The sequence below is a fragment of the Canis lupus genome, chromosome 4 (assembly GCF_003254725.2).
Source record: "Canis lupus dingo isolate Sandy chromosome 4, ASM325472v2, whole genome shotgun sequence".
NCBI lineage: Eukaryota > Metazoa > Chordata > Mammalia > Carnivora > Canidae > Canis > Canis lupus.
In genome coordinates, this window is record NC_064246.1 from 147,249 (window position 1) to 159,196 (window position 11,948).

Consider the following 11,948-nt stretch of genomic DNA (forward strand, 5'->3'; position numbering starts at 1 on the left):
TTGTCCATGATGCATGTAACGCCAGCAAGACCTTCGCTGAAACAGGTTCCTGAAAGGAAAAAGGTAAAGCAAATAGGAAGGAGATAGGTGACATATTACCATCAATTTTTATTTGAAGACCAAAACCAATGGAAATGATTAGAAAACAATACATAAAATTATGTTTACACCTCATGTCTTCTGAAATCTCACAACAAATGGAGCCATGTTAACTGCAGTATGCCTAATTCCCTGGCTTTTAGCACATTTCCAGTGCAGGACAGTTGACTCCCCTCAGGTAGGCACCCAGGAAAATAAAAAGCCCCTGAAAGGCATGTTCTGGGTGTTGATGAACGAGTTTTTCGGAATGACCTGATCACACCTGTTATTTCCACACCCCAGCACCCACACTCACCCATGTCCTCCGCCCACAAAATTGCTTCAATACGTCTCATCATTCTGTATATCTGATTGCCACCTCGAGAGTCCTGATACCCTGGCCACGATGTTCTCAAATATGTTAGTGCCCATGAAGGAGTAAGAACTTCTCTCATCTGTATGGGGGCCAATGGGCACTGAGTATTTATCTGCCAGCCTCAGAGTCCTCAGTGAAAGGTTCACTAGCTTCTGCTCTTAGGTCCTTTTACCACCATACTCAGAGACAGTCCCCGGGGGCAGTAGACCTTGAGTTATGGTCCTTGTTCATCTTTCTTCCTACCTCCTGTCAACGACTTTCACAATCTGCACCCAGTACAACTGGAAGTGTGGAAGTGTCTGAATCCTGACACAGATAAAGGGGTACCTGGATGGTTCAGTGATTGAGTGTTGCCTTCGGCTCAGGTTGTGATCCCGGGGTCCTGGAATCGAGTTCTGCATCGGGCTCCCCATGGGGAGCCTGCTCTTCCCTCTGCCTATGTCTCTGCCTCTGTCTCTGTGTCTCTCAAGAATAAATAAATAAAATCTTTCAAATAAATAAATAAACACAGATAAAACTGCAAAGTCCCTGCCATATGGCCTTGGATGCCAACCTGGGAAGTGTGGATTCCACCCAGAGACCATGTGCTCCTGTCTCCCCACCCCCTTCCACCACCACTACACCCATAACCTAGTTTGGGGAAGGCAATAATTTAGTTTGACTCATCAATAAGAAAATTTCCTTATGGGTCAGGGTATAACTGCTTCTTACTGGTAATCTGTACTTTTCTGGGAGGCTGCAAGAGAGAAACAAACTAAAAATCCTTCATGTGACACAGTGCAGTGACTCTGACAAACTGTTTGGCAGTTCCTCAAATGGCTAACTGTAGAATTACCCATGATCGTACAGCCTGGCAATTCCACTCCTAGGTACATATACCCAAGGGAAAGGAAAACACGTTCCCACAAACTTGCATTTGAATTTTCATAACAGCATTATTCATAATAGTCAAAAAGTAGATTTGTTAATTGATGAATTGTCCTAATAAATAAGGTATATCTGCACAGTGGAATATTACTGAGCAGTATAAATAAGTATAATACTCACTACATTTATTCCAAATAAATAAAGCAGTGATATGCACTACAACATAGATGAACCTTGAAAACATTATGCTAAATGAAAGAAGCCAATCACCAAATGTCTATTAACATGAAATGCTCAGAGAAGGCAAAGCTATAGAGATAGACAGTAGATAGTGGTTGCCTAGGGCTGGGGTGAATGGTAGGATCATAGGTGATAGCAAAGGAGCATGGACTTTTCTTTTGAGGGTAATGAAAATCTTCTAAAATTAACTGTGATTATGATTGCACAGCTCTAGTGAATTGCTGAAAGCTATGGAATCAGACCTGCTAAGTGGGTAAGCTGAACAGTATATGGATTATATTTCAAGGTAACTATTTGCCAAAAAGTAGATTCACTGACTAATGAATTGACTCTTGTTCCAAAAATATAAAAGAAAGCAAGTTCTTCTATTGCCTTCTCTTTTTAACCTCTAGGTTTGTTTTCACTGTAAAGTATCTTTCTGGTTACTAGCATTTTAAATACTGTTATTGCTTTTGTACTCAACAGATATGTTGGAGAACTCTTGTATCCTATTGTCTGAGTATGGGCATGAAAATCTGGTCCTATGTTATTTTATCTTTAAACATTTGTACCAAACAACCATTCATGGGCAAACTGACTCCAAAGAAGAGTTTAGGGACGCCTGGGTGGCTCACCGATTGAGCCTTTGGCTCAGGTCGTGATCCCAGAGTCCCAGGATCGAGTCCCACATTGGGCTCCCTGCATGGAGCCTGCTTCTCCCTCTGCCTATGTCTCTGCCTCTCTCTGTGTGTGTCTCTCATGAATAAATAAATAAAATCTTTTAAAAAAAGAATAAGAGTTCAGATGCAGAAGGAAATTTGACTCAGTGTAGAAATCTAAATCTCACACTTACAGATTTAAGAGGACTGTGAATTTCTTAATATACAGACTCTTAGTTAACCACCCTATGCAACTGTTGCAAATACTGTACTGATTCATGAGTACTTCTTGAGCCAGGAATTAGAATAAGAAGAGAAGCAAGAAGACAGGCAGCTGGTACTACTATAGTGGAAGATAATTCTGCATTAGATAAGCATCCACTGCATTCAGGCTGAGAGGAAGGCTTTGACCACATAGATAAATTAACCTTTTCCCTAATCTAACCACTTTTGTTACGCAGCTCCTCCTGCACTCCAAACCCAGGCATGTCTCTCAAATCAGCACCCTTACAACACAGCTTGCACAATACAACTTCCTTCTCTTTGAGCAAAGAAAGTAAGACACAGAGATACATTTCTCCTGGGCTGGATGTTCAGGGTGTGCAAGTCCTGCTCTGACAGGGTTAAGTACCAGATTCTGAGCAGCAGAGATGCCATGTGTTGTTTTGAAAATTTATGGTTTTGTGTGTGTCTGTGAGAGGTGAGACCCTCTAAAACACAGGGCCAAAGCCAGTGGCCTCTCTTCCCTGGATCTAAGAGTAATATTTATATCTTTTATAGTATCACAAGTATGTGTACCATTTATAAAGGTTTGTCACTTTATTCCTACCAGGATAACCAATTGTTAAGTAAGATAACCAATCAGAATGACAGACTTGTCCAAGTTGCGGGTGACTTTCACTAGATACAACAAGAATCTCTGGGCTCAAAATATCTCTTTTTTTTTTTTAATTTTTTTTTTAACTTTTATTTATTTATGATAGTCACAGAGAGAGAGAGAGAGGCAGAGACACAGGCAGAGGGAGAAGCAGGCTCCATGCACCGGGAGCCCGACGTGGGATTCGATCCCGGATCTCCAGGATCGTGCCCCGGGCCAAAGGCAGGCGCCAAACCGCTGCGCCACCCAGGGATCCCTGGGCTCAAAATATCTCATGATACTCCTGTTGTTGGAAAAACCATATGCCAGTTTTGTTACACAAGAGTCTGCTTTCTGTAGTTTCAAGAATGGAGGGAGCCTTTCTCCTAACTGACCATTCTTTCATTAAACCAACCATGAGAACTATACTCCCTCAGTTTTTATGGTTACACACATCATGGCTAGAAATTTTATAAAAAAGTTTCTAAATCTCTCAGGATAATATTACTCCTTCAGAGCTTGAAGCACAAATACATGAATTTATCAGACAGCCATTAAACAATAATACATGGGTTACTATTCCCATTTTATAGCTGGGAAAACAAAAGTATTGCCTTAGACCTCACAGATCGAAAACACACTCCAGGGCTTGGTGTCTTGCTCTATTTAGTGTAGGGCAAAAAAGGAAATTCGGACTCAGTGATTTGACTCATGGATAATCCCACAACTAGTAAACGGAACATGTGAAATTAATCCAGGTCTCCAGATGCAAATTGTCTCCCACAAGTAAATTTACTGAAAGAAACTACTTTTTACAGAATATTTGTAGGAAGACTTTCTGGGGCCCAGGGACTGGACATCAACGTGGTTTATGTTCCCACTCCACCTCAAAGCCTGACACAGACCCCATAACAGGCAGGTCCAGCTGCCACAGGAATTATGACAAGCCCAGCCTCCACAAGGCCACACCAGCCCTGGTCTCACCGGGACACAGAAAAAAAGCCAGAGTTGAAAAATGCCAAGGAGCTGTGGGGATCCACTCACCCTCTCTACTTTAAGAGCCAAGAGTGGAACAGGGTCCAGATGCTGTACATGGTGGGTCCAGTCATCCCAGAGAGCTTATGGCCTCAGCAGGTGTGGTGTCCACAAGCCAATGCCAACCTCTGTTGTGCTGGAAGACAGAAACTAAGTCGTGGGGTATTTTTTTCTTTTTTGTTTTGTTTTGTCTTAAATTTTTTTCTTAATTTTTATTTTTTAAAGATTTTTTTTTTGATTTTTAAAGATTTTATTTATTTGACAGAGAGAGAGAAAAAAAAACGAGAGAGAGAGAGAGAGAGAGAGCATAAGCAGGGGGAGCAGGAGAAGGAGAGGGATAAACAGGCTCCCCACTGAGCAGGGAGCCTGACTCTGGGCTCGACCCCAGGACCCTGGAATCATGACCTGAGCCAAAGGCAGACATTTAACTGACCGAGCCACCCAGGCACCGCTTATTTTTTTAATTTTTAAAAATTTGTCTTGTTTTAACTTTTGTTCTTTTTGGTTTTGTTTTATTCTCTTCATTCATTTTTTATTTTCTGCTTTTTTCTTTTCTTTTTCTATAATTATTATTATCGTTACCATTATGTTCTTCTTTCTGTAGAAAACCATTGTTTATTGTTTTTTCTTCCAAGATTTTATTTAAATTCAAGTTAGTTAACATATAGTGTATTATTGGTTACAGGAGTAGAATTTAGTGATTCATCACTTACATATAACACTCAGTGCTCATCTTAAAAAATGCCCTCCTTAATGCCCATCACCCTTCTAGCACATCCCCCATTTTCTTCCCTTCTGGCAACATTCAGTTTGTTATCTGTAGTTAAGAATCTCTTATGGTTTGCCTTCCTTTGTTTTTATCTGATTTTATTTTTCTTTCCCTTCCACTATGTTCATCTTAAATTGTCTTTCTCTGACTGACATTTCTAAAAAGACACTATTTAAAAGAATGCCTAGCATATACAGCCACAGCTCCAGCCAGCCAACAAAAATCATCCAGCACACAATCTACACAGGGGACACCATTCTCAAGACCAGTCCTTCAAGTTTAAGAGAAATATCCATTCCACCTAATCCACAGAAATAAACAGAGAAGGTCAAGCAAAATGAGGAGACGGAGGAATATGCTACAAAAAAAGAACAAGAAAAAAAATCTCAGGAAAAGAACTAGACAAAACAGAGATAAGGAACATGTCTGATAAAGAATTTAAAAAAAAATGGGGATCCCTTGGGTGGCTCAGCGGTTTGGCGCCTGTCTTCTGCCCAGGGCCTGATCCTGGAGACCCGGATCAAGTCCCACATTGGGCTCCCTGCATGGAGCTTGCTTCTCTCTCTGCCTGTGTCTCTGCCTCTCTCTCTCTCTCTCTCTCTCTCTCTGTGTCTCTCATGAATAAACAAACAAAATCTTAAAAAAAAAAAAAAGAATTAAAAAAAAATTTTTAAGTAGCTCTAACATGGGACTTGAACTCATGAACCTGAGATTAAGGGTCACATACTCTACTACTGACGAAGCCAGCCAGGTACCTCATCTGATGAATTTAAAGTAATTATTGTGAAGATGCTCACTGGGCTGGAGAAAAGAGTGGAAGAACTCAAGGAGACCTTCAATAAAAATATTAAAAATGTTAAAAAGAACTAGTCAGAACTAAAGATTACAAGAATTGAAATAAAAAACACACCAAAGAGAATCAGCAGTAGATGAGAAGATGCAGAAGAATATAACAGCCATCTGGAAGACAGGGTAATAGAGACCACACAAGCTGAACAGCAAAATGAGAAAAGAATTTTTTAAAATGAGGATAAATGAAGAAATCTCTCTGACAACATCAAGGAAACAAATATTCACATTATAGGGGGTCTCAGAAGAAAAAAGGGAAAAAGGTGTGAAAACTTAGTTGAAGAAATAATAACAGAAAACTTCCTTAACCTAGGGAAGGAAACAGATATCCAGGTTCAAGAAGCACAGAAGTCACTAATAAAATGAACTCAAGGTCCACACTGTCATACATAATAATTAAAATGTCAAAGGTTAAAGATAAAAAGAGAATCCTATAAAAGCAGCTGGAGAGAAACAAAAAGTTACCTACAAATGATAAACTATAAGGCTATCTGCTGATTTTTCAGCCAAAATTTTGCAGGCCAGAAAGGAGTGGCATGATATATTCAAAGTGCTGAAAATGTATTCTACCAGGCAAGTTTATCATTCAGGTTTGAAAGTGAGATAAAGATTTTCCCAGACAAAAAAAGTGATGTTTATCATCACTAAACCAGCCTAACAGGAAATGTTAAAGGGACTTCTTTAAGTGGAAAAGAAATGGCCATAATTAGACATAGGGAAACTATAATTAAAAGACCTAAAATATGACAACACATACATAAAATGTGGAAAAGGGAAGAGAAAGTGAAAAAGATAAAGAAAAAAAGAAAAATATTTTTCTTTTTGTTCTTCAAAATGTATTTGAACTTAAATGACAATCAAATTAATATAGATTGCTATTTACTTAGGATGTTATATATGGTAACCATAAATCCAAAACCTATGATAGACACATAAAAAATAAAAGGAAAGCAAGCCAAATATAACACTATAGAAACTCATCACCCACAAAGAAAGAGGAAGAGAAGAAGAGAGGAATAAAGAAAATCTATAAAAACACCTAGAAAACAAATTTTAAAATGACAAGAAGTACAGATCTGTCAGTTATTACTTTAAATGTAAATGGTCTAGGGACATCTAGCTGACTCAGTCCATACAGCATGCAACTCTTGACCTTGGAGTTGTGAGTTCAAGCCCTATCTATGTTAGGTGTAGAAATTACTTAAATGTAAATGGCTTAAATGCTCCAATCAAAAGATATAGGATGGCAGAATGGATTTAAAAAAAAAAAAAAGACCCACCTATGCTGCCTGTAAGAGACTCATCTCAATCCTTAAAAACACATACAGACTGAAAGGGAAGGGATGGATAAACATTCACCATGCCAATGGAAGGGGGAAAAAAGCTAAGGTAGCAATACCAATATCAGATAAAATAGACTTTTTTATTTTTTTAAGATTTTAAAAAATTTATTCATTTGAGAGAGAGAGCACAAAGGGGTAGGGATAGGGTCAGAGAGAGAGGGAGAAACAGACTCCCTGCCAAGTAGGAAGCCTAATGCAGGGCTGGATTCCAGGACCCCAGGACCATGACCTGAGTAGAAGGCAGACACTTAATGGCTAAGCCACCCAGGCACCCAGACAAAATAAACTTTATAACAAAGATTGTAACAAGACAAAAGAGGGCATTACATAATGATAAAAGGATCAATCCAACAAAAGGATATAAAACAATTGTAAATATGTATACACTCATCCCTGGAGCACCTAAATAACACAAAGAGAGAGGAATTGATGGTAATACAATAATAGTAAGGGACTTGAACACCCCATTTACATAAAAGGATAGATCATCCAGACAGAAAATCAGTAAGGAAACGATGCTTTTGAATGACATATTGGACCACACACACATAACAGGTATATACAAAACATTCTAACCCAAAACAACAGAATATACATTCTTTTCAAGTGTACATGGAACATTCTCCAGAATAGATCACATATCAGGCCATTAAGCAAGCCTTATTCAATTTAAGAAGACTGAAATCATACCATGTATCTTTTCCAACCACAATGGTATAAGACTAGAAATCAATTACAAGGAAAAAACTGGAAAAAACACAAACACATAGAGACTAAAACAATATGACTAAACAACCAACAGATCAATGAAGAAATCAAAGAATACATAAAAACACATGGAGACAAATGAATATAAAAACACAATGGTTCAAAACCTTTGGGACACAGTAAAAGCAGTTCTAAGAGGGAAGTATACAGAGATACAGGCCTACCTCAAGAAACAAGAAAAAACTCAAATAAACAACCTAACCTTCACCAAAAGGAACTAGAAAAAAGAGAATGAACAAAACCCATAGTGAGTGGAAGAAAGGACATAATAAAACAATAATAGAAAAAATCAACAAAATGGAGAGCTAGTTCTTAGAAAAGATGAACAAAATTGACAAACCCTTAGTCAGATTTATCAAGAAAGAAAAATATTCCCAATAAATAAAATCAGAAATGAGAGAGAAGTAATAACTGATACTACAGAAATATAAAGGATTATAAGACAACACTGTGAATGACAAATTACATGCCAACAAACTGGACATAGAAGAAATGGATAAATTCTTTCAAAACGAAAACAGGGAGAAAGAGAAAATCTGAACAGATAATTATTACAAGTAACAAACTTGAATTGGTAATCAGAAAACTACCAAAAAATAAAAGTCCAGGACCAGATGGAATCACAGGGGGAATTCTACCAGAAGTTTAATGAAGAGTTAATACTTATTCTCCTCAAAATATTTCAAAAAATAGAAGAGGAAGCAAGGCTTCCAAATATATTCTATGAGGCCAGCATTACTTTGATACCAAAACCAGACAAAGGCACCATAAAGAAAGAAAACTCTAGGCCAATGTCCCTGATGAACATATAAGCAAAAGTCAACAAATATTATCAAATTGCCCACAACAATTCATTAAAAAGATCATTCACTATGATCAGGTGAAAGTTATTCAGCCAGCAAGGATGGTTCAATATTCACAAATCAATTATCACCATACACCACATCAACAAAATGAAGGATAAAAATCATCTGACCATCTCAACAGATGCAGAAAAGACATTTGATAAGATTCAACATCCATTCATGATAAAAAAAAAAACTCTCAACAAAGTAGATTTAGAAGGAACAACCTCAACATAATAAAGGCCATCTATGAAAAACCCATAGCTTACATCATACTTAATGGTGAAAAACTGAGAGCTTTCCCTCTAAGGTCAGGAACTAGACAAGGATGTCCACTCTCACCATTTTTATTCAACATAGTACTGGAAGTCCTCGCCACAGCAACCAGACAAGTAAAAGAAATAAGAGGCATCCATGTTGGTGAGAAGTTAAACTGTCACTATTTGCAGATGACATAATACTATACATAGAAAATCCTAAAGACTCCATGAAAAAACTGCTAGAAGTAATAAATTTGGTAAAGTGCTAAGATACAGAATTAATATAGAAATGGGTAGCATTTCTATACACAAGTAAAAAAGTGGCAGAAAGGGAAATTTAAAAAAATACACATACAATAAACAATTGCACCAAAAAGAATAAAATACCTAGAAATAAACTTAACCAAAGAGGTGAAAGACTTGTATTCCAAAAACTATAAAACACTGAAGAAAGAAATTGAAGATGACACAAACAAATGGAAAGACGTTATATGCTTATGGATTGGAAGAATTAATATTGTTAAAATGTCCACATTAGTCAACGTAATCTACAGATTCAATGCATTCCCTACTAAAATACCAACAGCATTCACAAAACTAAAACAAATATTACTAAAATTTGTGTGGAACCACAAAAGACCCCGAAAAACCAAAGCAATCCTGAAAAAGAACAAAGCTGGAGGTACCACAATACCAGATTTCAAGATTTATTACAAATCTATAGTCATCAAAAGTATGGTACTGGCACAAAAACAGATGTGGATCAATGGAATAGAATAGAAACTCCAGAAGTAAATCCACAATTTTAGGGTTAATTAATCTATAACAAAGGAGGCAAGAATATACAATGGGGAAGAGATAGTTTCTTCAACAAATGTTTGGGAAAACTGGACAGCTACTTGTAAAAGAATGAAACTGGACCACTTATACACAAAAATAAACTCAAAATGGATAAGGACCTAAATGTGAGACCTGAAACCATAAAAATCCTAGAAGAAAACATAGACAATAATTTCTCTGATGTAGGCCATAGCAACATTTTTCTTGATATATCAACTAATGTAAGGGACACAAAAGCAAAAATAAACTACTAGAACTACATCAAAATTAAGAGCCTTTGTACAGCAAAGGAAACCATCAACAAAACAAAAAGACAACTTACTGAATGGGAGAAGATACTTTCAAGTGATATATCTAGCAAAGGGTTCATATCCAAAATTTATAAAGAATTTATACAACTCAATACCAAAAAACCCCACATAATCCAATTTAAAAAATGGGCAGAAGACCTGAATGGGAAATTTTCTAAAGACATACAGATGGCTAATAAACACATGAAAAGATGCTCAACATCCCTACTCAGGGAAATGCAAATCAAAAAGCACAATAGAGGGCAGCCCCGGTGGCGTGGCGCAGCGGTTTAGCGCTGCCTGCAGCCCTGGGTGTGATCCTGGAGAGTCTCACATCGGGCTCCCTGCAGGGAGCTTGCTTCTCCCTCTGCCTGTGTCTCTGCCTCTCTTCGCTCTCTCTGAATGAATAAATAAATAAATCTTAAAAAAAAAAAAAAGCACAATAGAATATCACCTTATACCAGTTAGAATGGCTAAAATCAAAATGACAAGAAATAATGTGTTGGCAAGGATGTGGAAAAAAAGGAACCCTCATACACCATTGGTGGGAATGTAAATTAGTACAGCCACTGTGGAAAACAGTATGGCATTTCCTCAAAAACTTAAAAATAGAAATACTATGTGAGCCAATAATTCCATTATTGGGTGTTTACCAAAGAGAATGAGAATACTAATTCAAAAAGATATAGGCACCCCTATGTTTATTGCAGCAGTATTTACAATAGCCAAACTATGGAAGCCACCTAAGTGTCCTTCATTAGATGAATGGATAAGGAGATGTGCACACATGCAGACAGATACACACAGGAATATTACACAGCCACTAAAAAGAATAAGATCAGGCCACTTGAGAAGTCATGGATGGACCTAGAAGGTATTATGTTAAGTGAAAGAATCAGATTCAGACCAATGCCACACAATTTCACTCATAAGTGGAAACTTTAAAAAATGAATCAACAAATGAAAAGCAGAATCAGAACTATACATACAGAGAACTGATGGTTGCCAGACGGGAGGCCGTGGGAAGTTGGGCCAAACCGGTGAAGGGAAGAAGGAGACACAGCCTCCAGTTAGGGAATGAGCAAGTCACAGGGATAAATAGCAGAGTATAAGAAAAACAGTCAGTGATACTGTAATAATGACACAACAGGACACAACACTCCTTCTGAGTGCAGCCTAATGTATACATTTTTTTTTTTGAATCACCAAGTTGTACACCTGAAACTAATGTAATATTGTGCATCAACTACACTTAAAAAAAATTCTTGGGGTGCTGGGTGGCTCAGTCAGCTGAGTGGCTGACTCTTGACTTTGGCTCAAGCTGTGATCTCAGGGTTGTGAGATCAAGCCCTGTGATGAGATCCATACTGGGTGTGGAACCTACATCAGATTTTCTCTCTCTCTCTCTCTCTCTCTCTCTGCCCCTCTCACCCTCTCTCCCTCTAAAAGAAAAAAAAAAAAAGGTTTTTAATTTTGAGAAAAAAAGTCAATTGAATATGTCATGTTTACAGAATGCCTTCAAAGTAACACCTTGATTCACATTTGATTCAATACTAGGGATATTTAGTCAAGATGACACCCCACAAAACACCAGAACATTTATATTTTGTGTTTTCTCATTCTAGGTTTTTCATTATTCTTTTCATTTTCAATAGAAAAATAATTTATTTAAATAATATTTTTCCTGTGTCTTGTACCTGTGATTAATAATTAATAATAATGATTTTATTATTTTTAACAGGTTTTTTTGTTGCTGTTTTCAAAAAGAATAAACAAAATGTTCACTTGCAAGAAAAGAAAGCCCTTTCTTGGGACTTGCCCTAGATTAGATTTATGGTCAGATTCAGGGAGTGCTTTCACGTTCTCTCCAACTGTAAGTTTCAGGGTCACGTTT